An 18,191-nucleotide genomic window follows, 5' to 3' on the forward strand; every position below is an offset into this window, starting at 1 on the left:
GGTGAGGGAACAGAAGGCCAGGGATAGGCAGAAGGAGCATGTCCACTGCCTGCAGAAATGCTGGCAAGTAACACGGGGCCAGGTGGGGAGTGGAGGCAAGCAATGAGTTTACTCCATTCTCTTCTCAACTCTCAGTGCTTTCATCTCCTGGGCTGCCAACCCATGCCACCCACCACTGCTATGTGGGACTCACCCCTGGCTGTTGCACTGTCCTATTTGCCACTCTAAACCTTGGACCAGTTTTCTGAATCTTTGTTAACATCTTCCAGTTTTGACAGCAGTGCCTTTACTTGTGGCACATTCAAAGGGAAGCTGGGCAGAAGGGGAGAAACCAACTCTGCAGTACTTTCACAGAAAGATGTACACAGGATATGCCCTTCTCCTTTATTTTCTATCCAAGCTTTTTTCCCCAGCTCACTATACAAATGTGCAAATAGCTTCTGTTTCTCTTGATCAGTTATGTATCACATACATACCCTACAAATCACCTAGCAGTAGCTTGTGTTACAAGATTTGATAGGACCTTTCAAAGTTGAAGCCAGAAAAAACCTGTCAATATTTATCCTTCCAACTGAAATATTATCACCATCACACACAGCTGTGGCTTTTTCCTCCCCACCATCCCCAAAGAAACACCCAGTGCTACCACTGCCAGCCTCACCAAGCAGTCTGCTGGGGGGTTAGTCCCATCTACCCAAGGAACTTTGCCAGTGGAGGCTGCCTAACAAGATCTCTACACCTGTGAGTGAGGTGCTATTGTCAACCCCTTTGGCAGACAACTCTTGCTCCTCTCGACTGATCCTCAAGGAGCTGAGAATTCCAGGCACCTTTACCATTGAAAATTACCATCTTGTAGACAGACTCTGTTTTCAGAGATCCTTTAAAATGTTGTGACCAAAGCTAATTTGTAGCTGACATCAACCTCAATCTCTGAACAAAATATTGGCATTACAAAGAGTGCCATATATTACATATGCCTTGGTTAGAAAAAGACACACATAAGAAATATAAAGCTCAGTCTGGCTGAATAAAATTATTTGAGTGATTCAGGGCCAGAAACTTTGAAATTCCTGTCCTAGAAAGGAAACTGAATGGTAATACTGGATATACCCTACTGTATTTAGACTTACCCTTTCCATTTCTTTGAAGTCATCATCTAGCTTGGTTCCTTCTGCACCTCCTACTTTTTCACTCACTTTCTGTAGTTAAAAAAAGAACAAAAAACACATTCAGCAATAACTGAAAAATCTAGCCACCGTGTTTTCCTGGGGAAATGTTTGGGTTTTTTCTGTAAGTTGGTACAACAGTCAGATATATTATTCTTTCTGAAAAACCTATTTCAAACTCATTTTAAGTTAAACAATGAGAAAATAGTATGTTACTGCTTAAGGTTCAGAGACTAATCTGCTGCTGGTGTCGGAAGTACATTATTATCATGTCTTTGCAAGATCACACCTCTATTTCTCTGTTGAATGAATGTCTGTATCTTGGAACTTATCAAGCAATTAATCATCAATGACAAATCTGTACTCAGCAGACAGAAATATCCATGGTCACATGTGCTCATGAAAAAGGAGGTGATTTGACAGAATAAACTGAGGAAGGAACCAAGGCAAGAAAAAATTTCTCATTGGAGCTGAAAAATGGCCCCAGCTGCTTTGACCAGTGTGTACTAATGCAACACCAACAGTAATAATCATGCCTAAGAACAGAGCAAGAAGCTCCCAAGGCTGGACTCCAGCCACCCAGAAGACAACGGGCACCCATAACCCCATGTCTAAGAACTCTCAGAAACATACTGACTCAAGCCACAACCAAACCTTCACCATTAAGAATCAAGCTTATAACTAAAAGTGACAGATACAAAAAAACTGTACGCACCATGCAAGACCTTGAGGTTCACATGAGTTATATATAAAATACTCGGTTGACAGATCTATTAGAAAGAATGAAAGGGAACTTTGGTTTCATGTCTTTAGAAAATATTCTGGTTTTTATAAAATACTCAGTTTGAAAACTAATTGGAAAATGAATCTGTGCTACTGTTTTATTTCCCTGATTCAGTGGAACACATTGAACTGCGTTTCCACTTATTGTCAGTAAAAGTGACAGTAACAGATTTGAATGGTAACTGCTATGCAGCACCATCCAAATAGATTAGAGCAATTGCATTGTCAGTCACAAAGTGTTTTAGTGGTTTAATTCCACAACTAAGTCAGGTGCATATGATCCAGTGAATGTACCAAACTTTCACTGGGCTGTCATAAGAAATTCATTAGACTTATGATTTTCTATTTTCTACCCATTTATAGTTCTTTGTAGTCAACGCCATGTAATTCTACAAACTTTCCTAGGTGCCTCTGAATCATCTTTAGAATGTTGTAACGAAGTGTAACTACTAATTTCAGTGAAGTGACTCCTGCAATAAACAAGGAGAAACAAAAGAAAAACTGCCCTTATTTCTCGTAGTTTCAACCACTGTGTTAACTCTTCTTTAGCTTTCTTTTTGCATGAAGAGGAGGAAGACTCGCAGTCCATTATTCACATGCCATTAATAAAGTCCAGACATTTGTCTAATTTTAAATTCACTTCAGTTCACTCCAACAAAGCTGCAAGTGCAGCCTGGCTAAGCATTTCCTAATGCAGGCTGTAATTATCTGTGCAATAGCAAATGGCTATCAGCTCTGTCTATTTTCTGTCAGCTCCTGGCAAATTAGTAGCCAAAATGGTGCATTAATGAGACTGGTACTATGAAACATCCTGAAAAAAAACAACCAAACAACAAAGAAAGACCTTTACTTATCCCTTTTTCCTATATGGAAGAGACGTGCAAACCCACGCAGACATTCTCTTGTCATTAATATCCCTTTTTCCTATATGGAAGAGACGTGCAAACCCACGCAGACATTCTCTTGTCATTAATCTGAATGCAGATGAGTTTGCATGGTCTGTATTACTGAATTTGTGCCTTACAGAGATTAGTGAAGTACCACAAAAAAATCACAGATTTCGAACTCAGTGCTGTTAGGAACAATTCTGCAGTGGCCATGTGATAGATTCAATATCCTGAAAGGTGCTATTCATTCCCAGTTTCTGTGAAAAAATGGTAGAAAAATAAAGCATAGAAGATCGGAGGCTTTGTTCACCAACCCTTGAATGAATCTTCTGCAAATGGACCTCCTATTCAGATGATATGGCAAAATCTGCACAAAAGCTTTCTACCACCCAGACTTCATGTCCCTGAAAACAACAGTATGAAAATATGCTAGTACTTACATATTCAAACCATTAAGTTCAACTCTAAAGGATACAAAGTCCCCAAAGGTAATTAATGTTCCAGCCCTTTTTTAGCTGTAGCTTTACTTCTCATCACTTTGAGATACTCATAGTTGATGAGGATTTGCAAAGTAATTGCAATTGTAATCACCACAGATGCCCTAAAGTTCCCATCTCACATCTACAAACCATAGCAATTACTCCTCCCTTTCATATTCATCATCACGTTAGCTGAGGAATGTATGGCACTATTAATAATGCAGATCTGTAGTCTGCTGGAATGCTCACTGCTAAGTCAAAAAGGCAGGCCATCCTCTTCTTCTAAACATGCTTTCTATTTTTGGTCACTTTGTCAATATTAGCCTCATAATCACCATCGTGAGTCACTCATTTAAGGTAACTAACAAAAGTATGTACAAGCAAGAAAATTCATTTGTAAAGCCCTGGGTCAAGTACTGTTACAGACAACAGAGGTGAATCAAAGAAGAGAGATGAGCTGTGAAGTCTTCAGTTCTGGAGCTGAGTGACTCATCTTTCAGGGTGGTTACATCATAGGCCCTCAAAGAAGTACCTTCACCTTCATTATCCAGGCAAAAATCGGGTTTGGAAAAGCACTGACAGACCACAGGAAAAGAGCTGAAACAAAATCCCACTTGAAAACTTGAAAAAAAAACCACTAGGGTTTTTTTTCTTAAAGGTCACAGCCACTCAGCAGTCAGAGATAAGAACTCAAATTAAGGATTCAAATATAAAGAAAAAAAAAAATAAATCCTCAAAAGTTTTTGCCTCTTAGATCAGGGAAAAGCTCTTTGCAAGGCCATAATCCTGGGTGGTCAGGTGGGAGCAGTGGGCCTGAGAAAGGCAGTCTAAACAGAGTTCAATTTGCAACAGAGCCCACATCTATGTCATCACTGTACTAACTAAATTTAGAGATATTCTGCAGCCCGTTTCCTCCTCCAAATCAATTGTTAAAGCATTTCATTAAGGCTACCGCTCTTACCATTCTCTAAGATTGCCAGATTTGATTATAATAGGTCATGAAGCTATGCCAGTTTCATCAGCTGAGGATATGCTCCTGCACTAAAAATTCAGCAGCAGTCAAAACACAGCCGGCTAACAATTACAGCTAGCAAGAAAACAAACTGTCCTTTGCCATGTCATTTGAGTTGGGGTTTCAACATTTTTGTTCTTGCTTTACAAGAACCAAACAACAGAATGAAAATTAGGCCCTTTAAGTTGTCCTTAAAAATGGTAATACTACATCTCAGTCCAGTCAGATGGAAGAATTAAGACCCAATCTGATACCACAGCCAACATTATTTACTTATTTTGTGACAATGCCGTCTCTTTCTAATGTTGATTACCTATTCCATCTTGCCCCCCCAAAGACTTTGCAACAAAATTATCATTAAAATATCAGTATATTTTCATGAAAAATACCAGATTCAACATCCAAACATTGAGTAAAAGTGTTGCTGTGCTTTGTATTTGGAGCTATGAATGCATGCCATAAAGAGACTGTTACTTTTTCAGTCTTACTGTGGTGTGACTGCTTTGCAAACAGGGCATTCAATTTGCACCACTAGGTGAAGGCAGTGTAGTGTGGTGGCAAGCTATTCAAAGCTGGTCTTCTACTTCTGTATAGAAGCAAAGTGCCTTCTGTACATGCTGCCAAACTTTCATGAAATTAACAGAGCTGCAGCCTCAGGTGACTACTATTTGTAGTTTAATGATGATCTTGCTGTATTTTCGTACTGTGCTAGGCTTTCTGGTAGCAGTTGTTTGAACTGTGAATTGCTCAGAAAGCACTCTAGTACAATGCAGTATCCTAGTACTGAAGAACATCATTCTCATGGAATAGCTATCTAATGCACATTTGATTTACATTAGTATCTTGTGAGTAGTGAGAGACGGCAGCATCAGATTCATATCATCATCGGTTAGAGGACTGCTGTATGTGATCATGTACAAGTGATTATCAGTGTATATTATAAAAGGCAACTGGAATTTTCAGCATATTTATAGTGACTGCATAAGCATATTTTTGTCCTATGTGACATGCTGAATGATGACACAGCATTAAAAAAAAGGTTAATTGCACAACTATATGAAAATGGAACAAATGGCTCCATAACTAAGACCTACTAGTTTCACATGAAATCCACCTACTGAACCATACTCCTGTCACTATGGCTTGTATTTCAGACCGTGTCAGCCTTCACCAGAAACCTGCCTTTTTAATATTGTCTGCCAGGAAAGAAACAAGTTTATTTTTTCCCCTAAGTGTAGGATTTATGCCACTTTTTGTTGTCCCTACTGAAGCATTCTGACCAGCAGATGTTAAGAAGTTAACATTCTGCATGGGTGGAAATGAGATCTTTACAAAACTGGAGTTTGCTCTAAGGCACATAAAACTTGTTTTCAGTCATATAAAATAGAGAGAACTCAACTGTAAAACATGACATTGTTAGGTGTAAGAAAGGTCTGTATATTTTTTATGCACAAAAAGGTATTAATGACATCTTTTCCTCCACACGGAAGTCTGTACAGTTAGTGAAGGTTTGCCAACACTGTAGGCTTTTCAGAAGGAGAAAACATTTGGAAAAGAACATTTATAAACAGCACAGTCTCTAATCAAGGATATGGGTTTTTTTATTATTATTATTATTATTCTGTCACTTAACATGCTAGAGTAAGACAAAACTGCCAGTTCCAGACTAATTTTTCTGTCTGTTTGATCCTGTACAGTTTGGCATTTATGGTATCAGAAATTGTTATCTCAGAACACACGTGAAATCTGAAATTCAGATTTATGGTCATAGCTCTGGTTCTCTGCAGATAATGAAGCATACCTCCTTGTACCAAAGGAAGCATTTAGCAATAGCAGTAAGAGAGGAGTTTTTCTGATTTCAGATAAATTAGAACAGGGACTAAAAGAAAAACTCACCTCAAAAGCATATGTAAATTAGCTTTATTTTAGACTCCTTCTGCAAGTAACATCAGAGTATAAAATACAAGAAAGACCTTTTCCAGGTTAGTCTGGAGGTAGCTTATCTTCAGAAACACTAAGAGGCTGTAGAAAATACTAGTGTTGGTTCACAGCACCTTATCCTGTACTGGAAAGGAAATTGATGTCTAATTTCAAGTGAGGTAGAGTGATCTTTATGAAGCTTTTACAGAACAGCTGATTTACCAAATGATCCAGTATCATTAGTCTTGGAGAGCTTCAGGAAACTCAACAGATGTGAGAAATCTCACCAGAAGCCAGAAATGCCTGGTAAGCCTTACACTTACATTGCACTAATTTGTTAGAGCAAACCCCACACTTCTAAAGAGAGGAAAGCTATCACCCACTCCCTTGCATTTAAAATTCTTTGAATTTTATTCTATTTCTCTGTTAATTTGTAAACACCTTGTGCAAAATTATGATTGTCAATAGGACATGACATGAGAATGTAGAACAAGTCACTAGAGCAGTAAAACAAAAATAGGATCCCAGCTTAATATACATTTAAGATACAGTAATGCCCATTTACATTTCACCAGTAAATTCCTCTTCTTCAGCTGGGATGGCTACAAAGACAGTCCACAATGCAGTCTAGAGCTCATCAGCAGAAGATCCTTCCCTTGCAGAACTGAGGAGCACAGTGATTCTACAGCTACCACCGTGTAGCTGTAAGAGGTCATGAAGACAGTGTGAAATGCAAAAAGGGAAAGAATGAGAGATCCAAGAATCTCCACAGAGAACTTCACTGTTTATCTCATGTTTGCACTGAGACTTTGATTATGCCATGGAAGCTTTGCTTTCTCCTTGGCAGAATGAAGAAATACACTTGCCTACCACATGGGAAAATTGTGAGCATTAATTTGCACCTACTACTGCTTGCCATCAGGGGTGTATCTAACAAATGTTTGTGATGTGGTTTAGGTAAGCATCTGCCAGACAAGCCTGAGATTATCTTTTCCCTTCTGTCACTTAGCAGATATATTTAATCAGGAGATAATATACTGCTTCCCTTGAGAGCACTGAAATAACTTTCTTCCTGCTAGAAATCCTTGTTTGCTGGCTTGTTCCACCACACCAGCCACAGGCTGGGTAAGTTTATTCTCCCTTAAAAGTTCCCTTGACTCTGCTGTTGGATGCAGAATGTCAACAAAAAAGTACATTATTCAAAAGATCAGGAAGTGAACTGAATTTTGGAAACTCAAGAGAAAAGGGAAGGCTATGACTGGACTCTAAAAGGCTTGCCTTCATCTCTCACAAAGGATCTTCTAATTACCCTTTACACAATAGCTTGGCCTTGCTGGTCCTCACAGCAGCTAGTAGCAGGGCCCATAGCCCTGTTAATAGCTCCACTAACAGTCTGAAGGCACATCAGAAAGCTAGGGAAGTTGCCTATAGATGTGACATACATACAACACAGGAACTGTGTCATATGCCAAAGACAAAGCCATTGCTAAAGCTTGCCAAGTCACGAAGGAAATTCTCCAGGGGATAGGATCTCCAGTAACAAAGAATAGCTAAGTGGAACTATTTCTCTCCAAGAAGGATAAAAAGAGTTCAGTATCCCAACCTCCAGCATTGATGCAGTGTAATAAATATGCATTGTGAACCCGTCCTGTATTCTTACTCTCCTCATTTAGAATCAATCCCCAATTTGCTTTTTCAGCTTTTGTTTCTGTTTTTTCATTTTCAGCTAAAGCTGTCAGGGGAGGGGCGGTGTGGAGGTGGGGTGGAGGAGGGTGTCTGGATCAATCCTTTCTTCAACAAGTCTGATCTAGCATTTTGCTTTCTGACTACCAGCAAGGACCACATTGCAGAATTTCTGCAGTTCCAGCATCACAGGGAGAATCATTCACGTTCAACACTAGCGCACGATATGAAAGTATGCCGCAAGCTTCTGCATTGACAGGAGTTATTGCGGAGCTTCTGCTGCAATGCCACTGCATTACATTGGAGGCTGTCCATTGGTAAGTGAAATAAAGCAGGGTGAGAGCAGGGGAAGAACTGCTGATGAAGTGCTGGTGTAGGAGTGCCCTGTGCTGCAGAGACACCCACCATGACAGATGAGGTAAGCATTACCCTAGAGCAGACAAAAATTTAAATCAGTATCATGCATGCCAGTGACAGAGATGTGCTGATAGCTGAGACACTGCCGTGCATCCACAATAACCAAGAGAATCCATTGCATGCATTTAAACTTATTTATTGAAGTTTCACATGTTTTACCGAGCACACACCTCAGGAGGCTGGTTCTCTGCAAAGTTTAAGTTCAACAAGAAAGCTGGTCACCACCCAAGCACCTTTGCTGTTTTCAGTGGCCTCAGGAGCTGGCAAATAGAAGCTGGCAAAACCTCAAAAGCTGCCAGAGAGCTGAGGACAGCCAGAACACTGTGTGCTTTTTTAATACTCTATGCCCCAGGAAGTCACCAGTATGAGAAACAGAGAAGAAATTGGCATTAAAAAGGTGGCTGTGTTCGCTAGATGTGCCAATCTCTGCTTTTTTTTTTTTGCAGTACAGAAAAAGAGCAGAGAATCTGTTTCCATATGTTGTCTATTTCCACCTGGTATTTCTACTTATGACAACAGTAGCATAACCTAGTCCCTTCAGTGGGCCTGTGGGCAATAAAATGCTCCCAAGGTTTTTATTCCTGTGCAAAAAGATCTGGATTCAGACCCATGATTGTTACAGGTTCTCCACACAGCAGTAGTGGGAGCCCTGCCCAATGCTGCAGTGCCACTGAGAAAGAGGACATCTGTGCTCTGTTTCCCTGAGTGCCAAAAAATATGATAGCTGTGTGAATATCTCTTCAGTGCAAGTGGCTCATTCAGCTGAGTGGCAATAAGGAAACTCTGAGAAAGGAGCAAAACTAATACCTGAACGGTACGAGTTTTGGGGGTTCTCAGATTTCTGGCCTTGCACAGCACCAGCTTTCTCATCTAGAATGCTATCAGTTGCCAGCTCCTGACCTATCACACTGCGTTACCATAAACAAATAATGTTTTTGTATTTTAGAAGGAGAGTGTAAACCATGAAATCACGTATTCATTCTCACTTTCATATTTCTCTCATGTCTATTTTTATGAAGCTTAAAGGGGAAGATGCTTCCTCTGGTAGACAGAATTGCAGCTTTAAATTTAAATGCTGCCCTTTCAGGCAGGTAAGCTGTGGATCTGAAAGGAAAAAAGAGGGAAAACCAACAGCAGTGTATCCATCCAGCTAGCGCCCTAATCTGGAACCCAGGTAGAGCAAGCTTGTGGATCATGATTCATTTTATCTCAGCTACATACATTAACACATGCTAGCCCTGTCTACATGGCTTCTAAGCCCAGCAGAAACAATCATCTCTTACTTCCTATTGCTTCACTTGGCACATGCATAACTCACCACACTGCAGACGCTCTCTGGGTACAGGTGACAGGTGACTTAAACCACCCCATAGTTTCTTAACCACGTCACCAGCCTGCCTGAGCTCACCTATTCCATTCCAGCATGAAACCATGTTTCCTGCAGCAGTGGTTTAAGCGGCCAGCTGGGAGGCAGAGTTTACATTCTCTCCTCATGAAGAATAACATTCAGTCTTGGCTACTGATCCAGCTAACTTAGATGCCAATTTTGAAAAACACTTGAGCATTTCACATGCAGGTATGGCAAGTGAAGAGTGCTAGAGCATAGTTTACATCTTGCTAAGATCTCCACGAAACATGAAGTCCAAATATCTGATCAGTATTATGCAAGCAGTGACACAATGATGTACTGTTGATTGGTAAAGCAGACTCTACTACATGTCTTTGTTAGGCAAAACAACTACTCATTTTTACAGAGTATTAAAGCTTTGGGGGAGTTGTAATTTATTTTTCTCAGTACTGGAATGAATTTAAGTTCAGCAGAAACAAATAGGACTTATTCAGGCCCACCCAAAATGGCAAAATAACAGCACAAGAAATTTGCAGCAATTAAATCCCATTTTAGGCATAATTAATAACTCTACATAATGTATACCAGTTTACATGCCTTCTGCTGGGTGAATATCAGCCTAGTCCTTAACACCTGGAAATGTGGGAATGCCAGAAACATTCAGAAGCTGCTAGAGGCCCAAAGAACAAAATATGGCTTAAATATGATTCATTGATTTAACAGCTGTAGAAACTGCATTATTGTGAACTTGTCCCTTCTGCATTTGAAAGTTCATTTGCTGGAATCTGTCAGTGAATTAATTGCTATGTGCCAAAGGCAAGTTGTTAAAGATAGTCTGTGAAGGAAAGCATGTCTATATGCTGTTGCTGGTACAGATGTACATTTTATTTCTGGCATGCCTATTGCCATATGTCTAAAATGTTGCAGTCTGTACAGCACAAAAAAGTGCCTGTCCAAATTATTTGTGTATTTTCTTATGCTCTTGGCAATGTTGATAATTTATTAACTATATATGGAACAACCCAAAGCTATCCACTACTTCCAGTCTGATAGCAGGACATTTAGAAATTGCTGAGATCCGCTTTAAGCTTTAACTTTTTTACATGAACACTACATAAACTAAGCTGAATGCCCTTTCCTTAAATTCACATCCTGTGTCTCTCTGTGTAAAGGCAGTATGTGCCAAAACACTGGCCTGTTACCAGGGGCAGGAGAGCACTACAGTAGAACAGTAAGACTCAGACAAGCTCTGGGTGTCTCTGGGGTGATGCCCTTGATTGACTGAAATGCACTGTTTGCACTTCTGAGATGTATGCAAATGAGAAAGCAGAAGAGAAAGGGGACTGGATGAGTTAGGACTGAATGAAACATATCCAGACAAAAGAAGAAAATGGCACAGAGGTCACCACTTAGGCTGACATTGTTCTGTATATGAGCACACTGCACAGCGCAATGGCCAGGGGCAGACGCAGTTTCACTTCTCCATCTGCAGCAAGGTCAGCAGGGGGACTCTGTCAGACTCCCTGGCAGGGAAAAGGCACAGCCCCTTCCAGCCACAGCCCTCAGGGATTAATATTTTAATTTGAAGATGACCATTTTCCTCCTTTCACCATTGTGTGTATCTGCTACCAGTGACAAAGACTTTTTAAACGTAAGAAAACAAAGCCTGCATAAAAAAACCCACGAGACCCAAGACTCAGCTCTGAGCTAAACAACACTACTGCAATTCAGCAGCAGCATCCCTGAAGTCCAGGCACTTACACAAACATGCCTCCATCAAGAAAAAGCAGAGCTGAGCCCACTGCTGCCTCCTACTTACTTGGAAATGCTAAGATGTACCCGAGAAATGAGAAAAATGATCATAATATCCCCCTGGAAACAAATTGTACTGTAGCAATGATCTCACTAACTGTCTCATGACCACTGCCAGGACTGATAATAATACATCATGGATTGACACAACAAACTCTGCTTTAGATGCAGTAATAATATGTCCGTGGTTCTAGCTGGTATTCAAGATATTGATGCTTTAAGAAGGGTCCTGTGACAAAGGGAAATTAAAATATTTTGCTAGTTTTTTACCTAATTCACAAAGCAGTGTCTCATTACCTGGAGGGATATAGAGATTTTTGAGAGGTAATAATGAAAGAGGCTTTTTTTTTTTCCTAATGGTAACTCACAATTGGTTTGAATGATGGAATATGGATGAAAATACAATAACTAAAAAAAAAAAAAGTTTCGCTTGTAAAAGGACCTGTGACCACTCAAAAATTGTAAATACTTACACCTTTGACTATCTCAAGATATTTACAGGCTTTTAAGGTCTTTTACAATGAGCATTCCAGTCTTTCACAGTAGCGGAAGCTCTGAGCTTCAGATTACACACATACCTGAAATTTCACAGAAAAGAGAACTGTTCCTCTTAGAGTGCAAATTCAGCTGCTTTTTGCCAGGTTATATCCCCTGTAATTTTAACATCATAAGAGAATAAACTACTGCATTGCCTTGAAAGCATTCTTAATCTGATGTAAAAAGTAACTGTCAAGAAATCTCAAATATTTTACACTGCTGTTTCTTGCTTTAAAAGACTGTGTTTGAATTATTTTCCAAAAGCAACGTACAGGCAGAAATTATACACAAAGAAGGTCAGCTTCAAATGTATAAATACGCTTTGCTAGTCTTAATCTGTCCTAAGGCACCTTCCAATCTAGAGAAGATCCCAGAGAAGCCTGCACAAAACATTCAGCAGCAGGCAGAAGCTCCTGGCACTCGTCACAGGACCACTTTCAGACTACTGAGACTCTGAGGAGCACAGATTTTTCACTGTTACCTGCTTATGATACTGCATTTCATTTCATAGTTTTAAAAATACTGCAAACTCATTTATCCTCACAGCCTTCTAGAAAGCCAGCCAACAAGGAAACCCTGAATTATAACTGATACTGCGCCCATACAGACAGCTTCAGACACCACTTCGGCTCATCTGCGGGTGGTTCTCTATCACACCAATGGCTTTACAGCTTTTTTCCAGTGAGGTGTCTCGCTGACTGAGCATGACCTATGCCAAGTCATTTAATCACCTGTGATCACATTTCAGCATATGTGCATTTTCCCTACACCACATCAGCAGAAGGGTGGATTAATTAGCTAGGATCCCAGTGGCCACCATGCCTTGAACTTAGAATTTTCGCAAAGCACAAATAATATTCTTGGTAGAACGGCAGCAAAACTTGCTTCTTGGCAACCATGCTGGTGCTTCCAGAGCTGATCTTTTACCACAGAAATCAGCAGAAAAAATCCCAATTACTTTAGTGATACAGGACCAGCTAAAGCAGCAGAAATGATGAGGTTTTAAACACCTGACCTGCCCAGAGGATGAGGGAAAGGCTGTGGATGTTGTTTATCTGCACTTTAGTAAAACCCTGACACTGCTTTCCACAGCATTCTCCTAGACAAACGGGCTGCTCATGGCTTGGATGGGTATACTCTTTGCTAGATACAAAACTGGCTGGAAGGCCAAGCCCGAACAGTAGCAGTGAATGGAATTAAATCCAGTTAACATCTGGTCACAAGTGGTGTTCCCCAGGGCTCAGAATTGGGCCCAGTTCTGTTTGTATCAGTGGTCTGGATGAGGGGATCAAGTGCACCCTCAGGAATTTTGCAGATAACGCCAAGTTGGGCAGGAGTGTTCATCCAAAAAGGCCAACAGCATCCTGGCCTGCATGAGAAATAGTGTGGCCACCAGGACTAGGGAAGGGATTGGCGCTGGTGAGGCTGCATCCTGAATACTGTGTTCAGTTTTGGGCCCCTGACTACAAGAGAGACATTGGGGTGTTGGATAGTGTCCAAAGGAGACCAGATTTCAGGAATACCAGCCCAAAAGAGAACAGTAATGCTAGACATTTTGAAAGAGAAACTTTTAAAGATATGTCAATCTTGCAGTGGTTTTGCATTTCACTAGTATCTATCAGCTGCTGTTTTACACTAACAATTATATTTAATAACTGTAGCGCAGTAGTCCATAGTTAAAGCCATTAGTCTCTTTGCTTTAAGCACCACTGTAATTGATTAATAATAATACATAAAACCTTTCCTACTCCAGGGAGTCTTTTGCAAAAACACCTGCTTTATGGCTAGAAATACCCTGGCTCCATCAGGCCTTCCAAAGCTGGCAGTACACTGCTGACAACTGGAACCATGCTACTTCCAACACTGCTCAGAAAAGGTTTTTACTCTGCAAAGCCTGGTGACCTACCTACACCTGGTCTCTCAACACAGTCAGCAACGTGGAATTCAAACAGTTTAACACTTCTTTTTTGTTAGATAGAATATAGTAAGGATAACTTAAGACTTGAAGATGGCTGCTGGAATTCAAAAAACCAGTAGCATTATGGCATGCTGAATTACACCTACTTTTGCACGTGGAAGGTGAGAAAGAAGGAATGAGTGAAAATACAGTAACACTATAACTATGAACATCTTAAATATGCAAATGAAAGCATTTTAATCCTCTAAATTAAGTGCAAATGTGGTAGGTTGGAAATTATTTACACAAAATCCAATACTAGCAGCATGACAGTATGCCACCTGTTTTCTAGGGAAATCATTCTTAATATTTAGCTTTACAGGATAATGGCATTACAGTATCTGAAAAAAAGAAAATGTGTTCCTTCTGCTTAAGAATAAAAACTATTTGTGTCTTGAGCCAACATTAATTTGATGTGAAATTTGCAGCATAGTTGTTCATCACGTAGTCACATCCTAACATAGGCATTACAATACATATGAGTACAAGTGAAGTTTGGTTGGTTGGGTTTTTTGAAATGATAAAAACCATAAATATATATATATAATATGCATATATAAATGTAGACAAGCAAATGCTAATATTTCTTTCCTTCACCATTAGCTAATAGCAATGCAAAACTGAGGATTTTATTGATTGAAGTATCTAGAACTGAAGCTAGGGAATATGGAGACAGAGAAGTCATACTGGCTTTTACAATATCTCATTTTTCATACTTCATTTATGCTGAATATGTCACTTACTTTGAAGTTGGGTAAAATGGTGGACAATAGATGACCCATGTTGTGCATAACCATGAACCTGTGAATAACATTTTCTCAGTGTCCCAGTTCCTTAGCTACTGTGTGAAATTACAATATCCAGAATAACAAACTTTTTTGATCTCTCCTTAAAGTATGCATGAGCTGTGATGGGATCTACAAATCAGTCATGGTTTTCCTTCTGATTACGATCCAATAATCTCATATGCCAGCCACCCTATGCCAACATAAGCATGAAAAAACACTAAACAAGAGCTATGAAAAGATTCTTGACATACAAATTTCAAAAGCCAGAAGAATGCCACATAAAAGTGACACTGTGAAAATAAGCCTGGTACATGCAATCTGACAAATTAGAGCAGATCAAAAAAATTGTATGGGTACATATACTACCGGTGCTCTCAAGAAAGGCTTTTTACCCCCTTCTTACTTTCAGGTAAGTCTCAGGTTCTCCATTACCAGTATGGGGGTCATGACAAGGTGGGCCATGACCCACTGAATCCTGTGGTAGGACTTTCAAAAGAGCTACATGAGAAAACAAGCTGTGGCCTTAGCAATGGTATGGAAACAGCAGCCTGGAGAACACTGCCTTGCAGCACCACAGAAATATTCAGTAAGACAACTGGTACTGCCACTGTGCTTCTGAAAGGGGACAGCATCTGGGGGTGGATTAGGAAAACCAATGCCAACAGAATCTCCTTTTAAAGATGCCAAAATTGCACAGGCCAAAGTCGTCTTTCTAGGAGAAGAAAGGCTACCCCCAGCTATACAATATCTCCTGCTCTTCACCACAAACATGAAGCACTATCTAGCAGTGAAGATGTCAGAAAAATTGCTACCAGCTCTCATGACCTGATGGCCACCCAACCATTTGCTTTCAATTCTGATCACTGCATAGCACACTAGAATCTGTCCATGCACTAGTTCTGCCACAAGCCACCGTGGCTTTGTATTTTTATGGTTTCAGCATCAGTACAACTGGAGTTCTTTGCTGAGATAACCTGGCAGTGCACTCCACTCTTATGACTTATAACCTATTTTATTTAGCAGAAAGTGGGACCATGAGAAGGCTTTGCTGCTCTACAGTTTCCATTTCATTCTAAAGCTTATCTTACTGCAGCACATCCACTCTGTGGGATAATGCTACTCTGAATTACTGGAAAAATTGAAGAATCACTGTGCTTAATGCAAAAAATCATGTAACTGCTCTTACAACAAACACTGTACTGATCTGAAGGAGTAACTGATAAAGTTTCTAGTTCTTACATTCTGTATAATGTTCTCTTGTGAAGCTGGGTTTTTCCAGTTCACTTTTCCTTTAACATATGAAGTTGTTTCTGTCAAACAGAGCAAAATGAATGATTAAAACTGCAAAACACAGAATCAGAGAATGGTTTGGTTGGAAAGGGCATTAGAGATCATCCAGTTCCAACCCCCCTGCCATGGCCAGGGACACCTTCCACTAGAGCAGGTTGCTCAAAGCCCCATCCAACCTGGCCTTGAACACTGCCAAGGATGGGGCAGCCACAGCTTCTCTGGGCAACCTGTGCCAGTGCCTCTCAGTAAGAATTTCTTCCTAATGTCTAATTCTCAGTCTCCTGTCAGTTTAAAGCCATTCCTCCTTGTCCTGTCACTACATGCCCTTGTGAAAAGTCCCTCTCTGCCTTTCCGGTAGGACCCCTTTAGGTACTGAAAGCTGTTCCAAGGTCTCCCCAGTACCTTCTCCAGGCTGAACAACCCCAGCTCTCTCAGCCTGTCAAAAGTCACCATTGCAATTGCTGAGCCTGATAGGAAACACATTTCTAGCACCTACTGGCAATATAACAAATACAGACTGCACTTTTTAAAGTTCAGAAACCTAGCGAGTGTTTCCTTCTCTTATATTGTATGTGTATCAGTGGAAAAAAAATGCAAACAAAACCAACCCGTTTAAAATAAGGACATTATGACCTGAATAACTTATCAGCAATCATCATAAAATTTGAAGCTGGAAAAATAAACCAACAGTAAACAATCAATCTTCCAATGTCCTGATACAGGAAAGAATCCTATTTGAAATCCTGAGAAATTTTACCTCTAAAAGACTGCAGGATTGGGACTAGATGCACTAAGCATACAGCCTGACAGAGCTAGTCATTTCTTGAAATAAGGCTGCTAATGTTCCTGTGTCACTTTCTCTGTCTGAAGAGCAGTACCTACTTTTTTCTCAATTTTTCTCTCACATATTTGAGCTGTAAGTCTGCCTGTGTAAAGCCGAGATTACTTTTATGCAGACTATACATCATTGTGCTACTTCAGCCTATCAAGACTATAGGCTTGACACTTGCCTAGGCACTAGTGTTGAGGAGAGGTATACCTTCATTTTGTCAGGCAAAATGCAGTGAAACTTTTCCAGCATCACACTGCCCAAGGACACATCTAAAAACTAAAACCCTCTTGCATTCCTCATCACACATGGCATTCTGAAAACTGCAGACAAAAGCCATAAAAATGGAAGCTATTATGACACTGGGCATCTTGTGTTAGACAATCAGAGAGATGACTAATCTGAGCTCTGTTTAAACAGCTCAAATGATACAGCATGATGATGTCTTTTTCTTCCCTGGAATCTCGTCTACGTAATAGCTTCTAATTATTCAAATGCCCTTTATAAGGATAGTTGGGAACTCACAAGATAGATGCCTTTAATAACTGTAGAAAGATTTTTATAGTTTAGAAGCATGTGAATGATAACCAGAAATAGCAACTGCCAGTGCAGAATTACTGTGAAGTAAGTGTAGAGATGTTCAGAAATTTCTCAGTTTGGCAGATAACGCCAACTGGCCAAAAAGGATTCTTTTTGACAGGATTCTACCAGTTTCACCATGACATGAAAAACGTTTTCTCCATGACAGGATTGAAATTCTGTTCAAAACAAGTCATAATAAGTGACTCTGTAAGCTCACTTACAGAGTGAGACTAAAGAGTCTAAAATGTGATTCTCTGACATCTCACAGCTTAGTCCTTCAGGAAAAAAATTATGATTGGCTCAATCAACATTTGGAGGTGAGGGATCGGAAGAAGGAACTCACACAAAGTGGAGGAGTTCCAAAAGGAGAAATTAAGGTAGTCCAGTTCACAGGAAAAATGTGTGTGGACAGAACAGCACATATTTACGTAGGCTGCTCTCAGCTCTTTCCACAAAAAATTCTCTGCTACCTCAGAACTGTTTCCAGCACCATACATGTTAGGAAATTGTCTGTAGTTTTGAAAAGCTACACAGGGCAAGAAAATCGTGCTCCTCATTCGATGAATTTGTACCTTTCAAAGTTCTAGGTGTGTTGTGTTTTTAACAGACCCTATGGAAGACACCTTGCTCTGGAGGTTGATCACAAGTTGGTTCACCAACTCTTTTTCTATCATGATATTGACAACACTGAGAACTAAGTC

This window comes from Strigops habroptila, chromosome Z (assembly GCF_004027225.2).
Source record: "Strigops habroptila isolate Jane chromosome Z, bStrHab1.2.pri, whole genome shotgun sequence".
Lineage (NCBI taxonomy): Eukaryota > Metazoa > Chordata > Aves > Psittaciformes > Psittacidae > Strigops > Strigops habroptila.